We start from the raw sequence: 16,124 nt of genomic DNA on the forward strand, positions 1-16,124 counted from the left end.
CGTGAATTCAAAGCTTTGTTCAGAGTCATGCTGATTACTGTTTTCAAAATAGAGCAAACTAAACAAATCAACAACTTGACCTGAGGGCAGACTGAGAAAAAACCACACAGAAAACCGACCGCCCAGAGAAAAAAGATCAAAAATGTGCTTAAATACAGTCCTATAAACGGAAAGTATGATTTTGACGGAAAGGTAGCTCAATCTTAAGTTTCAGAATGGCGCAAAGTTATGTTCAGCGACCCTTTTTAACCAAATTGAAGTGCCAGATGGAAGTGAACTCTTGAGAGACCCAAGTCCAACGCACACGGTGTGTCCCCAGACAAAAATTTTAGGTTCTGGGACTTGGTTTGAGCGCTAAAGTATGATCAGAGGTCACTTCGATCAGGGATGGTCAAATCAGAGGTCATTTCCGTCTAGGCTGGTCTGATCAGAGGCGGATTCAAATGCACATTTGTCTTAGGAGCGAATATTTCAAGCGAAGTTGGGCCTGATCAGAGACCATTTTGAGCGCAATTTTTTCTTTCGATTTTTTGTTTCTTTTACTGAGAAATATTGGCTCTGCCAAGAGGCCACACAAAAACAGCATTCTGATCAGACACACATTTAGAGTCGGAGCGCTCTAATCAGGCGTTCAGCTGAGAGCACATGCCGGCCCTATTAAAAAGATATTGCGATTAACTGTAGACAACGGCGTTTCATATGGAAAGCTGTCTAATTTCATCCATTGAGTCAGAATTATGCACTAACGATATACTGAATAATTTGTTCCCAACAGTTAGATTTTGTATTCATTAGCAACATTTTTAGAATTGGCTTTTCCTTAGATGAGCTTAATACTGCAGAAATCAATTTTTATAAATATCAAATATTATAGAAAAATTATTGAACTTCGTTCATAGTGAAAGCCATTCATTGATCAGAATATTTTGAGCGCAATTGATTCTGATCAGAGGCAATTTCGAGCGCACAAAAGTCTGATAAGAATTAAAGTTGAGCGCACAATTGTCTGGGTTTGGCCCGGCCATGGTGACACAATCGTTTGGACAAGGGTCTGGTTTCGGTCTGATAAGAGGTCACTTCAGTCTGGTAACGTCTGATCAGAGACATCTTCGAGCTTACTCTGAGCGCACACGGTGTTTCAACCAAACTTCAGTCTGATCAATAGAAACTTTGGTTTTGGATAAACTGATCAGAGGTTACTTTCCTCGGGCACAGTTGGATCAGAGGTCGCTTCGGGATGGCACCTCAACCTGGGAAACCTTTAAATTGAACTCTGAATCGTAAATGACGATGGAGAGGATTGAGAGCAATTTCATGCATTTATTATTTTTCTCCAAGATGGCAAATTTTTTTAGTATGACGTCAAATACTAGTTGAGAAATTGTTGGTTTTCAAATATAAGAAATCGTCGGTATCGTCGCTTTTTTTCTAGCCCAAAACGAAGAAAATTGTTTTTTTTTTTTGGTATTTGACATAACAAATTCGGGATCTTCGCGCTCAAACGTAAGATAGAGTCAGTATGGTCGATTTTCAAATATAGGGCAGATTGGGTATCATCGTTTTATAAATGCGAGAAAGATTTGGTATCGTTGAAAGAAACATCAGGAACTTTCCAGGTCTAAAAATCAGATTACTCCAGCAGACTGGACAAAAAACGGTCGGCATCGGGCGTTTTCAAACCTAATTAACCTTCAAAAACTTTGCTTTCAAACTCCAAGAATTTATGACAAAACTCAGTGATTGTAAAATAATCAAGGGAATTCTCATCAATGTGAGTATTTTACAAGTATTTTACCTTGTTGAATTGAAATTTAACCAAGAGATTTTTATTCGTTCATTTATTTTTGTGAAGAAGGAACTTTATCTAAGAAGTGCGTTTGAAATTCGATAGCAAACTAACCTTGTCATAACTTTTGCCTAAATTATAAACAGAAAAATAGTATTTTCCTACGGAAAAAATTACATACGTCTAAAACCAAACATACCAACTATCGCTCTCGATTAAATTCTGATTATACCGATTCTTCTAAAACCGAACATACTGAATCTTTCTTGCGTCCAAAAACAACTACATCAAATTTTCCTTACGTTCGAAACCGACAATATCGAAAAAACCGAACGTGCCGAAGCTTTCCCACGTTTGTAACTGAACATACCGAAGATTTCCTACAATTTTTTTGTCGTTTTTGTTCGGTCTTCTCAACTAGGGAAGAAGTTCATGTTTGGTCAAACTGCAGATTAGACAAAATTGTTCGTTTAGCAAATACTTTTAAACAAAACCCAAAAAAATTTCAGAACCAGCAAAAGTGGCATATTTACATTTCTTTTGTTTTGCAAAAAGGTTTCGAAAATTTTGCCGTCATTTTTACTAACGTATACAAGACCCCATTGACAATTACTGGAGTACTTAAATCAAAATCTTTCTTAAGAAGTTGCATACAGAATTGCTGCGATTCAAATCAAGGCGTGTCATAATTGTTATTCGACTCGATCAATTTTTCAAGAAAAGTTTGAGACTAGTCGAAAAGTAGATGTCATATCAACATTCATTGGACTAAATTTCAAGTTCATAAATCGTGTCTCTAATCTCTGTTTTTCCTACATAGTGCTTTCTTTCTCCTCCGACACTCCTGTTGAAGCAGTTTTTCCATCAGACTTCTATCAGTTTTTGATAATCTCAATTCATTTTTTAATAGTTTTTGATTGTTTACTGCAATGCAGGCTTGAAATTTGCTCAATACCTAACATAGATGCCTCTTATTTTGGAGAGGGATTTCTCACCCGCAGTTCAAATCTATATATGATACCTATAATGAAAATAAGTAACCATAACTTGAATTACCATTCTGTTAACCTCAAGGTGCAAATTGTAATAATTCAGCTCTTTGGGGGTAATTTGTATGACATAACAATAAATTTCAATTTGTTAAAATGTCAAAAACTTAGGCTTACAAAATGTTTTAGTAACGGCAAAAAAGCGTCTCAATGCTAAAAAATTAATATAAATTTTATGAAAGAATATCAAAACGACCGCGGAAGTTTTTTGAACTTCTTCTTCAGTTGCAACCAATTTTCGGATTCACTGGAAATACAGTACTTTTGATATCATCATTTCATATTTTTTTCCAGATTTGAGATGTGAGTTAACAAGAGTTGTGAGGAGAAATCATAATCTCTGTTTCATTCAAACTGTTTGTTAACAAGACTTTATATTAAAACTCTTGTTGTAATTTGATGATTTTTTACTTATCTGAAATAAATTTGCTTCACTCTTTGTTATCATTTGATATTTTAAATCAATTCATGATTTCAACTGCAGAGTTCCCACCTGGGTACAAGAATAGAGTGAATTGAAATTAGCACTCCATTAAGAATTCTAAGAAACCATGCCAAATCATTCGTTTTTGTTAGTCTAGGGAGCTAGTGGGTCCCCATCAGGCCAAAAAATCACAGATTTGATTTCTACCATTTTGATTACCATGAGCTGTGAATAACCTGGAATTTCATGCCTGTTTGTCATCCTGCCTAAATTTTGAACTGAAATAAATTGTCATTATAAGCGACTGTAGAAACTTGAATTTGTCTGGTCGCAAGTGATGTCTGTCTGGATGTTGTGACACAAGTGATTGTGAACAAGATAAAGGACTGTTTTGAGCAACCTCATTTCTGTATATAAGTAAATTTTGTTCTGATGATTTTTTTTATTTGTTTCACGCTGTTTATGAACACAAGTGTTTTTTGGTCTGTATTCACCAGTTGATGAGTTTTTTTTTGTCAATCTGTCTGGCCATAAGTGTTTCTGCTCTGAACATGTTACTCTGGACAGTTATTCTAAGTTTTTCCTTTGAAAAATGTCATTATTTTAATTGGTCTGGTTATGAGTGTATTTGTGGGCATATTTCTGTTAATTATTGACAAAAAATAAATAGAAACGTTTTGAGTTGATTTTGTTTGAGCAGTAAAAATCAGAGTTTGAAATTCGAAATTGAGGTATGAGACGGAATGTAGCTTTGTCGAAACCACCATAGACGGAAAAAATCACTAAGTTTTTTCATTATCCATATACCTCCAGGTATAGACATGGACTTATGAAAAGACTATGATCAACCAAAAAGTAAAATGAAATGACCGTACTCGACCAAAATTGCCTATGAGATTGCTTTAGTGCTGCTTTAACAAACAGCTAGACTTTCACTCAACACAACATATGCTCCACTATAGTTGAACTCAATCTACTCACAATAGACCGTCGCTCGACCCAAACATCAATCTCGACTTTTGCGAGACTAAACTTTTTCGCACAGTAGAGTTTAACTTGACCGAAATAACCTGCTTGGCTTTTATTCGAATCAATACTTTGACATACATAAACTAAGTCGAGCTAGTGTTAAATATATAACCGAGAAAAAAATCTTTAAACGAGTCTGCAATTTTCCTGGAAAATTTTACGTGTAATTTATTGCTCACTAATGCTTATAACGTAGTCAGCAAGTACGCTCCTTCCGCTGTTGCAATTCTCATAAGCCACCATTTGCATTTATGTTGAAAAAAAATATTTCTTAAAATTTGCGTGAACAAAAATGAAAAAATAAAGAAGAAACAAATTATTAGGGGTAAAGGGAGGACAGTAATTATAATTAAACTACCTGTTTTCATTCAATCAAGCTTCGCGACAACTGCTGTACTACAAGAATTAAATAAACTTTTTAAATCTTTTTGGCCATGTCCAACCTTAAGTTCCACTGCTCTCGTTCAATGATGTTTATTTTTGTTCCGTTGTTATGATAGTTTAGCTTCAGTATGTATAGAAACTAAAATATAAAAAGATATAGTATTAAAAAATCTTTTTGGATATAGCGAAAGCTTTTAACTCAATATCCTTGGACATTTTCATTCAAAAAATTGAAAAATATGGTTTTGGAGAAAACGCAAGAGGATTATTGAATTCGTTTCTAATTAACAAGAAACAGTGTGCTAGAAACGGAATAGTGGAATCCGACTGGACATTCATACATCATGGCGTTCCACAAGGTACTGTACTAAGACACTAGTATTCATACTTTATGTAAATGATTTCGGTGAGGAAATAGGGAAAAGTTCGAATGTTTTACAATTTGCAGATGACACAGCAATTTTATGGCATGAAAAATAATTAACAGTGTTTAAAAGCAAAGGCTAAAAAGATATTGATGGACAATGAACAATCTATCAAACAAAACAAGTTAACTCTAAATGAAGGGAAAACAGAAATAATGGTTTTCAAAAATGAAAAGTTACCAACTGTCAATTGCGTCGAATTTAAAAGTCATTCATTGAAACCAACTGATGAATGCAGATACCTAGGTGTTATTCTTGACAAAGAGTTGACATACCAAAAACAACTTAATAATGTGATCAGTAAAATGGCTTTAGCTATCAGATCAATTTTTTTGGTACGCAATCAAATACCTTTAAAGGCTCGAATAAATCTCTTTAGATCACTTGTTTTATCGCATTTAGAATTTAGTGCAATACTTTTTCAAAGTTTGCCGTCCCACTCAATTGACAGAATAAACAAACAAATTAGATGGGGCATAAAAGTTTGCTTTTTTCGAACAAAATTTGACAGTGCTCATAAACTACTTCTTGACAATAAAAAACTTCCCGCAGAAATTCAAATAGCAAAAATTTCATTATATAGACTTTTCGGTATTGTCCAACAAACAAACATACAAGACCAAAGAATTCTTTGGTTTTTCTCTCACAAAAAATGTAAATCAAAATGAGTCAAAATTCAGTTACAAGAAACTTTGTTCGGAAATGAAATAAACTTCCAAGAGCTCTAAGAAAGGAAAAATCAGAGAAAAAATTTAAAAAAGAATTAAAGGAAGCGATGCAAAAAAGACACCAACGAGTTCCAATGGACAAAAAATTGAAGGCTTTAAAAGTTTATTCTTATAAAATAATTCACGAGAACTAGAAACTGAACCTTAGTTTTTTATTGTTATTTTGTTTAGTTATTCAAGGGAGAGATGTAGTATGTTTGATTTATAATATTACATCACGTAACTTTAACCTTGGGGTTATTCGAATTTACATGTTTGAGATTTAAAAAAAACAATACAATTTTTTTAATTTGCAGAAATCAGACTCTAGTAAATTAATTTTGCTCGACCTATCAAAATTCTGTGGTGAACTGATTAATTGTCGTCATCTCGACTATTGTGATGCCATTTCTCAACCCATGGAAAAACTATGATCGACCCAAAATGTGCATAAAAAGACCATGCTTCACCCAAAATCTCCATGAAAAGATTTATGCTGGATTCATTAATGAGGTCTCCTTGACTTTAAGTAGGAAAATCGACCATGTAATGTTTAGTCAATAGTAGCCCTCGAATTATTGGGATTTCTCATAAGTGGAGGTATAATTCCGGGCAATGGCTAGAAACAGTGGAAATTGTATGTTAAGTGGGGATTGTTAAATGTTAACAAACTTTTAATTATATAACTAAAATGTTATTTCTAAAACAGTTCATTCACCGAAAGATTGCAACAAGTCAAAAAGTTAACAGTCAGATTTTTGTACTATGAGAAAAGTCTATGAAGTCTATCAATTAAGCTGCACCTGCAAGGACCAGACAAAAAGAAAAAATTGTGGACGTTGGTAATTTTTGACCAGTAGTTTAAGACAAAAATTAAACAGGTGTAGTGCTAGTCTCTGTTAAACTTTTCGAGCCTTGAAGGCCGTTTTAAAATGCTTTTGAAGAAAAAGATGGCTTCAACTGGTTTCCAGCTGATGACAACATTTAGTGATTCGATTCTCTTCGGCAATTTTACCCAAAAGTGTTTTCTTACTCTTCAGAGACTAACAAAAATTAGATTTTAAATTTATCTTTTTCATGAGACAATGAATTTTTCTTCTTAAAGAATAGCAAATTGGATATCAATGGAGTATAAATAAATAGTAGGGTATGTTAATAAAATACATCAAGAATGTCATGGGAGAATGTTTTTTTGTTCCGACCCACTTGTGGGGGGAGGAACTATGTACTCAAACGAGTTTTTGTTTGTTCAGACAATTTTGGAAGATCGATATATTCATCGTAGAGAGTTGAGACTGGTATCATTAGAGAGCTCTTCCAGTGAAGAATAAGGATTTTTTTTTATTTTTGCGTATTTTACAGGGAGTTATCGAGGTTTAGTCTCTTGATAAAAGTTGAGTGAATTCCGTCATTTTCTATAATTTTTGACCCAATTTTCGTCAATTTTGCAAAAACTTGTTAATGTTTTTCAAAACAATGTTATTGGTTTTACGGCCAAGGATAGAGAGTGCTCGCCAGTTTATTTCATCCGAAATTTTTATCAATATATTTGCTAAATTATTTGAATTTATGACTTTTTTTGAATCAAAAAAGGCTCCAAATTAGCTTTTGTTTCCTACTTCGTTTAAGTTTGCAGTAAGTAGAGAACTAACATCTGCTGCGACTATCTTTGAAAACTCCAAAAAAGAGCTCTACATTCGCTTCTTATAAGATTCAATTACTGGAATTTAAATTTTTGCCGATTTTTCAAAAATAAACCTAATAATTATACAAAACGATTGATCTTTATTGAAATATTTCATTTGGTAATTGAGTTTTTTGCAAACATATGGAATAATTCGTTGTTTTTGCTAGACGCTGAGCAAAATCAGGGCTAGGATTGAAATCATCATGGTTTGTTACCATCAATAATTTTTCTTATTATATTAGCACGCGGTCTCTTTCAAAATTTTTTCGCAGTTTTGTTGTTTTTTTATGTTGACAACTGACAAAAATTGTTGCAAATCACCGCCCCACCAAGAGCAGACCCTATTTAAAACAAAATAAAGCCAATGGAAAAAATAGTTTCCTTCAGAGAAGAGCTCATGGTTTTTATTGCTCTGACAATGTATTTTCTAACTTTAAATGATTCCTTTTTCTTTTGGATTTATTTGTCTTTTTTAGCCTCTTAACTACGTTTCTTAATTAAAGATTCAGTAGAGTTTCTAAAAAGATGCAGCTCAGCGTATACAATGTCCTCAATTGTCAACTAATGCCTCTTATGATATTGAATATATTTGTTTAAAAAATGTTAGTAAAGTTTTGAAATTTGTCATTTCCTAATCTTATTTTTGTACTTATGTAGCTTTGTCTCATTTTATACAGTGCAAAATTTATTCAAACTGAAGGAGAAAGTTTGCTCTGTAGTGGCTTTTATATTCAAGTAATGTTCCTCGGATTTCTTACTACGAAATTTTTTAAAAATTTGTGAATTTTTGCAAATTTTCTTGTACTCGAGGTAGTTACTTTTTCCCTTTTCAATTTGTCATAATATGTATACCTCCAATTGGAAGTGAAAGAACGCACGAAATAAGCGTTGTCATTGACTTACATGAATAGCTGAAAGTTGTAACGACTTTGAAGCCGTTCTCTCACATTTTTTTTGGACTTTTTTCTTGTGGGTCCTGTATTTTTATCCCTCTTCGTTTTCCTACGGCATATTCTTGTCAATCTTTACCCTAATGACTATCAAATCAACAGCTAAATTTTGGTTTCCTATAAGATTCGCTTCCTGGAATTTAAACTTTTGCCGGTTTTTCAAAAATATTCCTAATACTAATACAAAACGCATGATCTTTGTTGAAATATTTGCTAATTGATTTTTTGCAAACATATGGATTAATTATTTGTGTTTCTTAATCGCTGAGCAAAATCAGGGCTAAGTTTGAAATCATCATGGATTCTTAAAATCAATAATTATTCTGATTATATTAGGGCGCGGTCTCTTTCAAAACTTTTTCGCATTTTTTTTTATGTTGGCTACTGACAAAAATTATTGCAAATCACGGCCCGACCAAGGAGAGACCCTATTAAAAAACATAAGGCCATTTGAAAATATATTCTGTCTTCAGAGAACAGCTCATAGTTTTTATTACTCTGACAATGTAGTTTCCAAAACTTTAAATGATTTCTTTTTCTTTTGGATACATTTGTCAATCTTTTTGCAGCCTCATGACTACGTTTTGTTAAATTAAAGATTCAATAGAGTTTCTAAAGATTTGCAGCTCAGCGTATACAATGCCTTCAATTGTCAATTAATGCCTCTTATGACATTGAATATATTTGTTTAAAAAATGTCAGTAAAATTTTGAAATTTGTCATTTCTCAATCTTATTTTTGTGCATATGTAGCTTTGTCTCATTTTACAAATGGCAAAATTTATTCAAATTAAAGGAAAAAGATTGAAGATTTTTTTTGTGGTGGTTTTATATTCAAGTAATGTTTTTTCGGATTTCTTACTACGAAAATTCATAAAACTTTTGTGAATTTTTGCAAATTTTCCTGTATTTGAGGTAATTTCTTTTCCCCTTTTCACTTTATCATAAAATGTATACCTCTATTTGGAAGTGAAAGAACGCACAAAGTAAACATTTTCATTGACTTACTTGAATAGCTAATAGTTGTAACGGCTTCGAAGCCGTTCTCTCACAATTTTATTGGACTTTTTTCTTGTGGTTCCTGTATTTTTATCCCTCTTCGTTTTTGTACGGCATATTCCTGACAATCTTAACCTTAATGACTTCCATAGATAATTAAAGGAATCTTTTAATTGATGTTTGATTAGAGCTAAGAATTTAAATGACTTTCAATTATTTTTAAATTTGAGAAATTAATTTAATACCTTCCTATTTTGCTTATTTTACTGTTTTTGGGGTTGTTGTCTGTACTTTTCTTAACTTATCAGATCAAAGATATTTCCAACCGGCATTGAAAGAATGCGCAAAAGTTTTATAAAGACATCCCTCTGCTCTACCAAAAATTTATAGTATTTTTTTTTCTTTTTGCCTCTAAATGCCGTTCTTTTTGTTGTCGTTCGGCATATTTATGACAATCTAAACCTTCGATTGATTTTACATTTTTTTATCGCTTTTTTATAATGACTGCAATTTGCATCAAACGGTTTTATAACTTTCAGTTCAAATTTTCAAAGAAAATATACTTTATTCCCATGTTTTGTTCTCTTTGTCGTCAACAAGTAACTAAGTCCTATTATTGACAGATCTTCTCAATTTTTTGTTGCTCTAAAGAATATTTTTGCTGTTGGTTGTGTTTTGACAGATGTCTAAAGGGCTTAAAAGTGTGTTTTCATAAAAATTTCGTTAATTTTTGATACTTGTCAACGTTTGTGGTTCTTTTGGTTGTCTTTTCCACAAAAACCATTTACCTAGAAGACCCAGTTGAAATCTAATGGGACTAAAGCAAATAATTTATTTGCTTTTGTTACTTAACTAATTTTATCGTTTTCATTGTTTCATAGATATATTGGCATCAATGATTTGGCTTTCGTAAATTTTTTAATGAAATTTTGAGTTCTGTCCGTATTTGCTTTCTTTGTTGTCCCATGATCTGGTCTCAATAAAAACAGGCACAACTGGATTCCTGAGCATTTGCAAACTGATCTGCTTTGGCGTTAAGCTGAATTGCTGAACATAATTTTTCCTAAAAAATTTGTTGATTTTTGAGTTCTGTCACAATTATGTTACTTTTTTCAATTTGAAGCTTTTTAATGACAGGTCGCATCATTTTTCCAGCAAACCAAGATTCAATTTTTATAATAATTTTGTTAAAACTATTGGTTTCTTGGCTTCGGTACTACGAATTTTTATAAGGAGAATCTGATTTTGTGATATGTGCCTATTCTGAGCCTCTTGTTTCTTTTTCAAATTATCATTCTATTTTGGTGGCTCAATTGGCGTTGAGAAAGTGGAAAATTGACGGTGTTTAATATTTTTCATGAATAGCCTGTGTTTTAAACGGTTGCTGCGCCGTGTTCTTGTTGAATTCAATTGTTTCTTGTTTATTTTTTGCTGTTATATTTTCAGTCATCCGACATATTACCGATAACGACAACTAAATGAAGCATAAATTAGCCTTCCTAATGAGTCGAGTTGATACGAAGTGGATTCAATCAATTAGATTTTGGTTGTTTTCAAAAGGAGAAACGTATTTTTGAAAACTGTCCTTTTTGATCTTTTTTGTCGGCCTGTCACAGAGCCGCATTATTGAGAGGTCTTATATCTTATTCAATGACTATCCAATGAAGTTCAGGTTGAATTGTTTAGATCGGGTTTTATCGGATTTCTTCATTTTGTTGTTTTCTGTTTTTTGAATATAGTCATCGAGTTTTGGTCGTTATTAATGTTTGCTATTATTTGTTTTTGTGTGTTTTGTCCAGTGCTCTCATTGATGGCGAATCTCATTGGCTCTCTTATCCAGCCTTATTTTTTCACTTAATTGTTTGGTGAAAGATATGTGACTTTTTGAAACTTTTCTCTGTCTTGCTCATTCGGTAGACTTAAATCAAAAAGTGGATGTGCGGGATCAGATAATCATGTGCGGACGCGCATTACCGAGCCTCCTTGTCGTAATTTCTTCTTGCAAAACAAAAATTTATTCCCTTCGGTTTTCTCAATTATTCAATTGTTGATGAAATTGCTCACAAATAACCGTCGTTTTGCAAAAAAAAATCTTAGGTAATGGTTCAGTTATGCAATCATCATCATCAAGCTGTTTGTAAAAATATAATTTTTTAAAATTTCGTTAAAAAACCATCAAGAACTGTAGTTCAGATTAAATGGATTATCAAGCAGGTACGTTATCGAAAGTAGAATAAATGCAAAATCAAACAACCAAGCGCTTTGAGCGCTTCGCCCTTAAACAACCTTCTGAAACAATTGCTTCTTTCATTTGTTTTTTTTTCCTGGAAAAAAATTCAACTAGGGTGAGAACAATAAGAATTTTTCATTTGCATGAGAAACTAAACAACCGTTTATTCAGGCCACAACAAGTAAACCAACTAAATTGTTGAATTTTTTTTTCAAACAAAAAACTCAAAGCAGATGTATGAGAATTGCTATAGAAGCAACTTTATCAATTCAGTGCACTACAGTTGTCGTGTTGAGTCAAATGCTAGTGCTGGATACTCACTGGTCGGTTCGGAAAATTTTTGCCCAAAATATGTCTGAGGTCCGCGCCCGCCCCAGGACGAGGGCCCCCAACCCAGGATACTGTCTTCGACACAGGACAAAGTCCGCAACCAAGGATGAGTTCCGCGACCCAGAACGAGGTCCTCAACCCAAGGTTGTCGACCAGGGATGAGTTCCGCGACCCAGAACGAGGTCCTCAACCCAAGGTTGTCGACCAGGGATGAGTTCCGCGACCCAGAACGAGGTCCTCGATCCAAAACAGGCATGGATCAGACGACCTTAGGTCATGTACAGGGGGTGAAGACAAGACATGCCGAAATTCAGGTATTTGCCAGACCGAACACACTTAGGTCACCCTGAACAGACCATTATAATAGAACACTAATATCAGACTGAATAAAATCAAGCCAGTCAGACCCAGGTCATAGTCTGGTTCTACCAAATATATATCACTGATTTCTTTGAAACGCAATTTAGTTTATCTTTCGGAACAGTTTGTTTTCTCGCGATAGAATGAGTATCTAGAACTAATATTTTTGCGCTTATTTTATTCTATATACTAATCGCATGAGACAGTCCCATCTAATAATACGCTATATAAAGTTCTAATACTGCAAATACAAGCAAGCTTTATTCATGTTCGCTAATCAAAATTAAAAATTTGATCATGAGGGAAAAGAAAACGTATGCAATCTTTTGATATTGTCTAGTGATTTATTTTACAAAGAATTTAAACTGCGTTAATCAATAATGCATTGAGTGCAGTTGAGATATATTGTCAATTTAAACAGCTCGACAACAACAACATGTAACGCGCCGTAATCTAAATAATGATCACAAGGAGTGGTCGGGGTATGTGCGCGGGGGGGGGGGGGGGGGGCTGGGGGCGTTGACGTTTCGTAACCCGAGGCTTATGAGTTCAAAAATCTCACTGGTTTATCTGCACCCTAAGCAATACTTGCCGTCTTTACCCGACAAAGTGAACCCACCCACCTTTAGAAGCCGAATTAACTTGAGACAATCTACTACTTTGTTTCCTCAAATTGGGCTCTGAAATTTTGGACACGTTTTAATCCGTGCCAGATGAAATGTGAGATGGTATGGGCAGTTTTGCCGGGTATCACAGGTACACGAGCAAATCCGATTGTGTCACAAATTTTCACAAAATTTAATTAACTACAGAAATGTTTATTCCCTGAGCGGGTTTAAAACTTAGGATATTTCTTAATCTTATTATATATCCTTTCATGAATAACTTATTCCACTTTTTGGGCGTCTTTTTTGCTGCATTTATGCACAGCAGTCTTTTTAGCCCCGTGTGAAAAAATTATTGGAGGCCAATTTTGCGCATTCTCCTTGCGTTGGTATCAATCAAGTTATTTCCTTTAGCCAATGAGGCTTTTTGACAACGCCCGCGGAGTATTTTCTTTTACAAATTGATAAAAATAACGAAATATAACTACACTCAAATATTATATGCGCGATAAGTAATTTTTCTCACTACTATTTTCAGACTAAAGCGATAAAGGAACGAAATATTGACCGCGGATTTATTCTCTTAAATACTCAACAATTTTTTATCATCTTATCCCACCCATAAAACCGCTCACACTCAAATAATTTCTTCAGAGAAATTGGAAATAAATTTGAGAAATTTTGATGGTTGAGGTTTTTTTGCGTAATTACAAATTCTCCGCTTGCTTTGAATTTTACTCTTCATCGCGGCAAATTTGGTGTATTTCAAGTCGCTAAAAGTGCCATTTGTTAGTTCATGGTATGTTTTCATTGGCTGAAATTTTGCTGACTAAATGCAATTTTGCCTTTCAATGTCCAAAATTTATGACGTGAATTAAAATTATTTCACTTTAGGATATTTTGTCAATTTAGACGGATCGATTGTTTATACAATCCTTGAATTCCGGGAATACACGTTGTAATTTATTGCTTCTAGATTGTATGTTAGTTTCCTTTTCAAATTTTTGAGCACTGTAATTTCTGATTTTTGAAGCAATTATGAACTTTACTTTCAACCTCAGCCTTTGCGTGAAATTTTCCCAGCCCTTAATGGTTAGAATTTCTAAATAAACTGATGAAAATACTCAAGCTTCGTTTAAGTGTTACAGTCTTTTGTTTACTGGAAATTATAAGCCCAGAACTGTTTTGTTTATCGTTATATAATTTTTATGGAGCTTCCTTCTTCAGAATAACTTACCATAGTTAGCGTGAAAAGGTGTGAAAGTGATATAATAGCGGCGCTATTATTTATTATAATTAACCTCCACGCAGGTGTGCAACTTTGATTAGCAATTTGCCGGATTTATAGTTGAAGGTGGTTGAAATGGTTTTTCATTCTAGTTTTTGGAGTATGATATATTTGAAGTTATTCTGGATTACGCTACTTCGCCTTCCATTTACAACAGGGTAAGAAATTAGTTCCTATTTAGTATATATATATATATATATATATATATATATATATATATATATATATATATATATTGAAATTTTTAGTGCTAGCAGAAAGAAGATAAAAATACTGTTGCGCTTTTAGAACGAGAGTAAATTTAAAAAAAGGTTGCAATGTACTCGAAATTCTAATTATCTAATCAAAATTGTTTAGAGAGAAAGAAAACAAAGAAAGGTGATAAATTTGCGGCGCAACAGTTTATTCAAACCAAACTTGAATACCGCATTTATAAATATCATTTGTTGCCTAAAATTACCTTTTTGGTGTTGTTATTTTTGGCCAGTTTGAATGACTGGCACTGATAACTTAAGAGTTGTCTTCCTGGACTAAAAAAATGTGCAGTTGTTGAAAAGACAAATGATATTTAGACCAGAAATGTTCGAATTTTGAATGTACCTAAATACTCGCTGTGGTATATTTTACCGTTAAACAACATCTGTTGCAAATGTTTCGATATTTTGCCGTTCTTAAATTCATCGCTAATTTTTCCACTCATGCTTTAGTTCTTCTTTTTCCAAAGAAAATTTTCTTATTTGTTTTTTAAACCGGAAAAATGGAAACATTCATCTAATTCAATTTGCGTTCTGGATTCATCTATGTTAAACATTCTTTTCAAAATCATTAAAACTATAGTAATCCGTTATTATTTATTCTTTATCTAAATTGATCAATAAATTTTAAAAGGAAAACTTTCCGAAACCTTTTATAAACCAAAATTGCTATCTTCAGTTAAATATGCCCCTTTGCTCTACTTAGTGACTGAATAAAAAATTATTTTTAAGTATTAATGATAGAACTATCTACAAAAACTGAACCTCATTTAAGCATTAATTAGAATTTGTGGAAAGTTGAACACCATATAAAAATTTTAAATCATTCGGGCTCCAAAAACTGCTGTAATGCGTGCTTGTATAGGGCTTTGATTTCTGGAGACAGATTGAAACTTTAAATTAGCAAGATAATAAATTTACTTTGTCGCATTTAATGTCTTAAAAGACAGTAAATTTTGGATCAGAATCTGAATAATCCGTTTTCAAGACATTTATTGCGTTATATGGCAACGCTTTATCTCAAAATCAGCTCAAATTTGCAAATATAATTTGGCGACTATGAAACTTATGGTGACTACATCAGAGTTGTATGATAATCTTTCTATGACCAAATTTCTTTACTGCAAATTGCTATTTAGGATTTTTGAATACCAGATAATCATATATTACCATAGCACTGTTTGATATGGTTGCAAAGACGACGCAATCTGAGTAATTTAGTCTTCATTATTTTGAACTTGATATGTGACTTCTTAACATATTTAGAGACGCGCCTTTGAATTTTTGTTGTTTTACCTAAAATGTTGCAATATCGATTCATGATGTGAAGTTGTTTGGCTGATATTCAAAAACACATTTACTTTGGGATAATATTTTTTTAATCAATTGTCCTTGCAACTTTTTGCACACTTCAACTTCGAAATTCAGTTAATCAGTTGGATGTAAACGTCTTTTCATAAGTTAATATAAAAGCAGAACAACAGTTGTGAGCGCGTATCAAAACGTGATTCTATTTTTTTTAACTTTAACACGAATTCACTGGTAGTTTTCCAAAATTATTTAGCGTGATGAGCTAGCAATTGTCAGACTAAAGCGATAAAGGAACGAAATATTGACC

General features: G+C 33.1%; 1 protein-coding gene across 1 annotated transcript in view; it reads left to right on the plus strand.

Annotated features, from left to right (window-relative positions):
* Positions 1–16,124, plus strand: part of LOC142353172 (uncharacterized) — a 393,253-nt gene that overhangs the window by 215,345 nt on the left and 161,784 nt on the right. The window lies entirely within an intron of this gene.

Source organism: Convolutriloba macropyga, chromosome 14 (genome assembly GCF_964194025.1).
Source record: "Convolutriloba macropyga chromosome 14, txConMacr16.3, whole genome shotgun sequence".
NCBI classification, from domain to species: Eukaryota; Metazoa; Xenacoelomorpha; order Acoela; family Convolutidae; genus Convolutriloba; species Convolutriloba macropyga.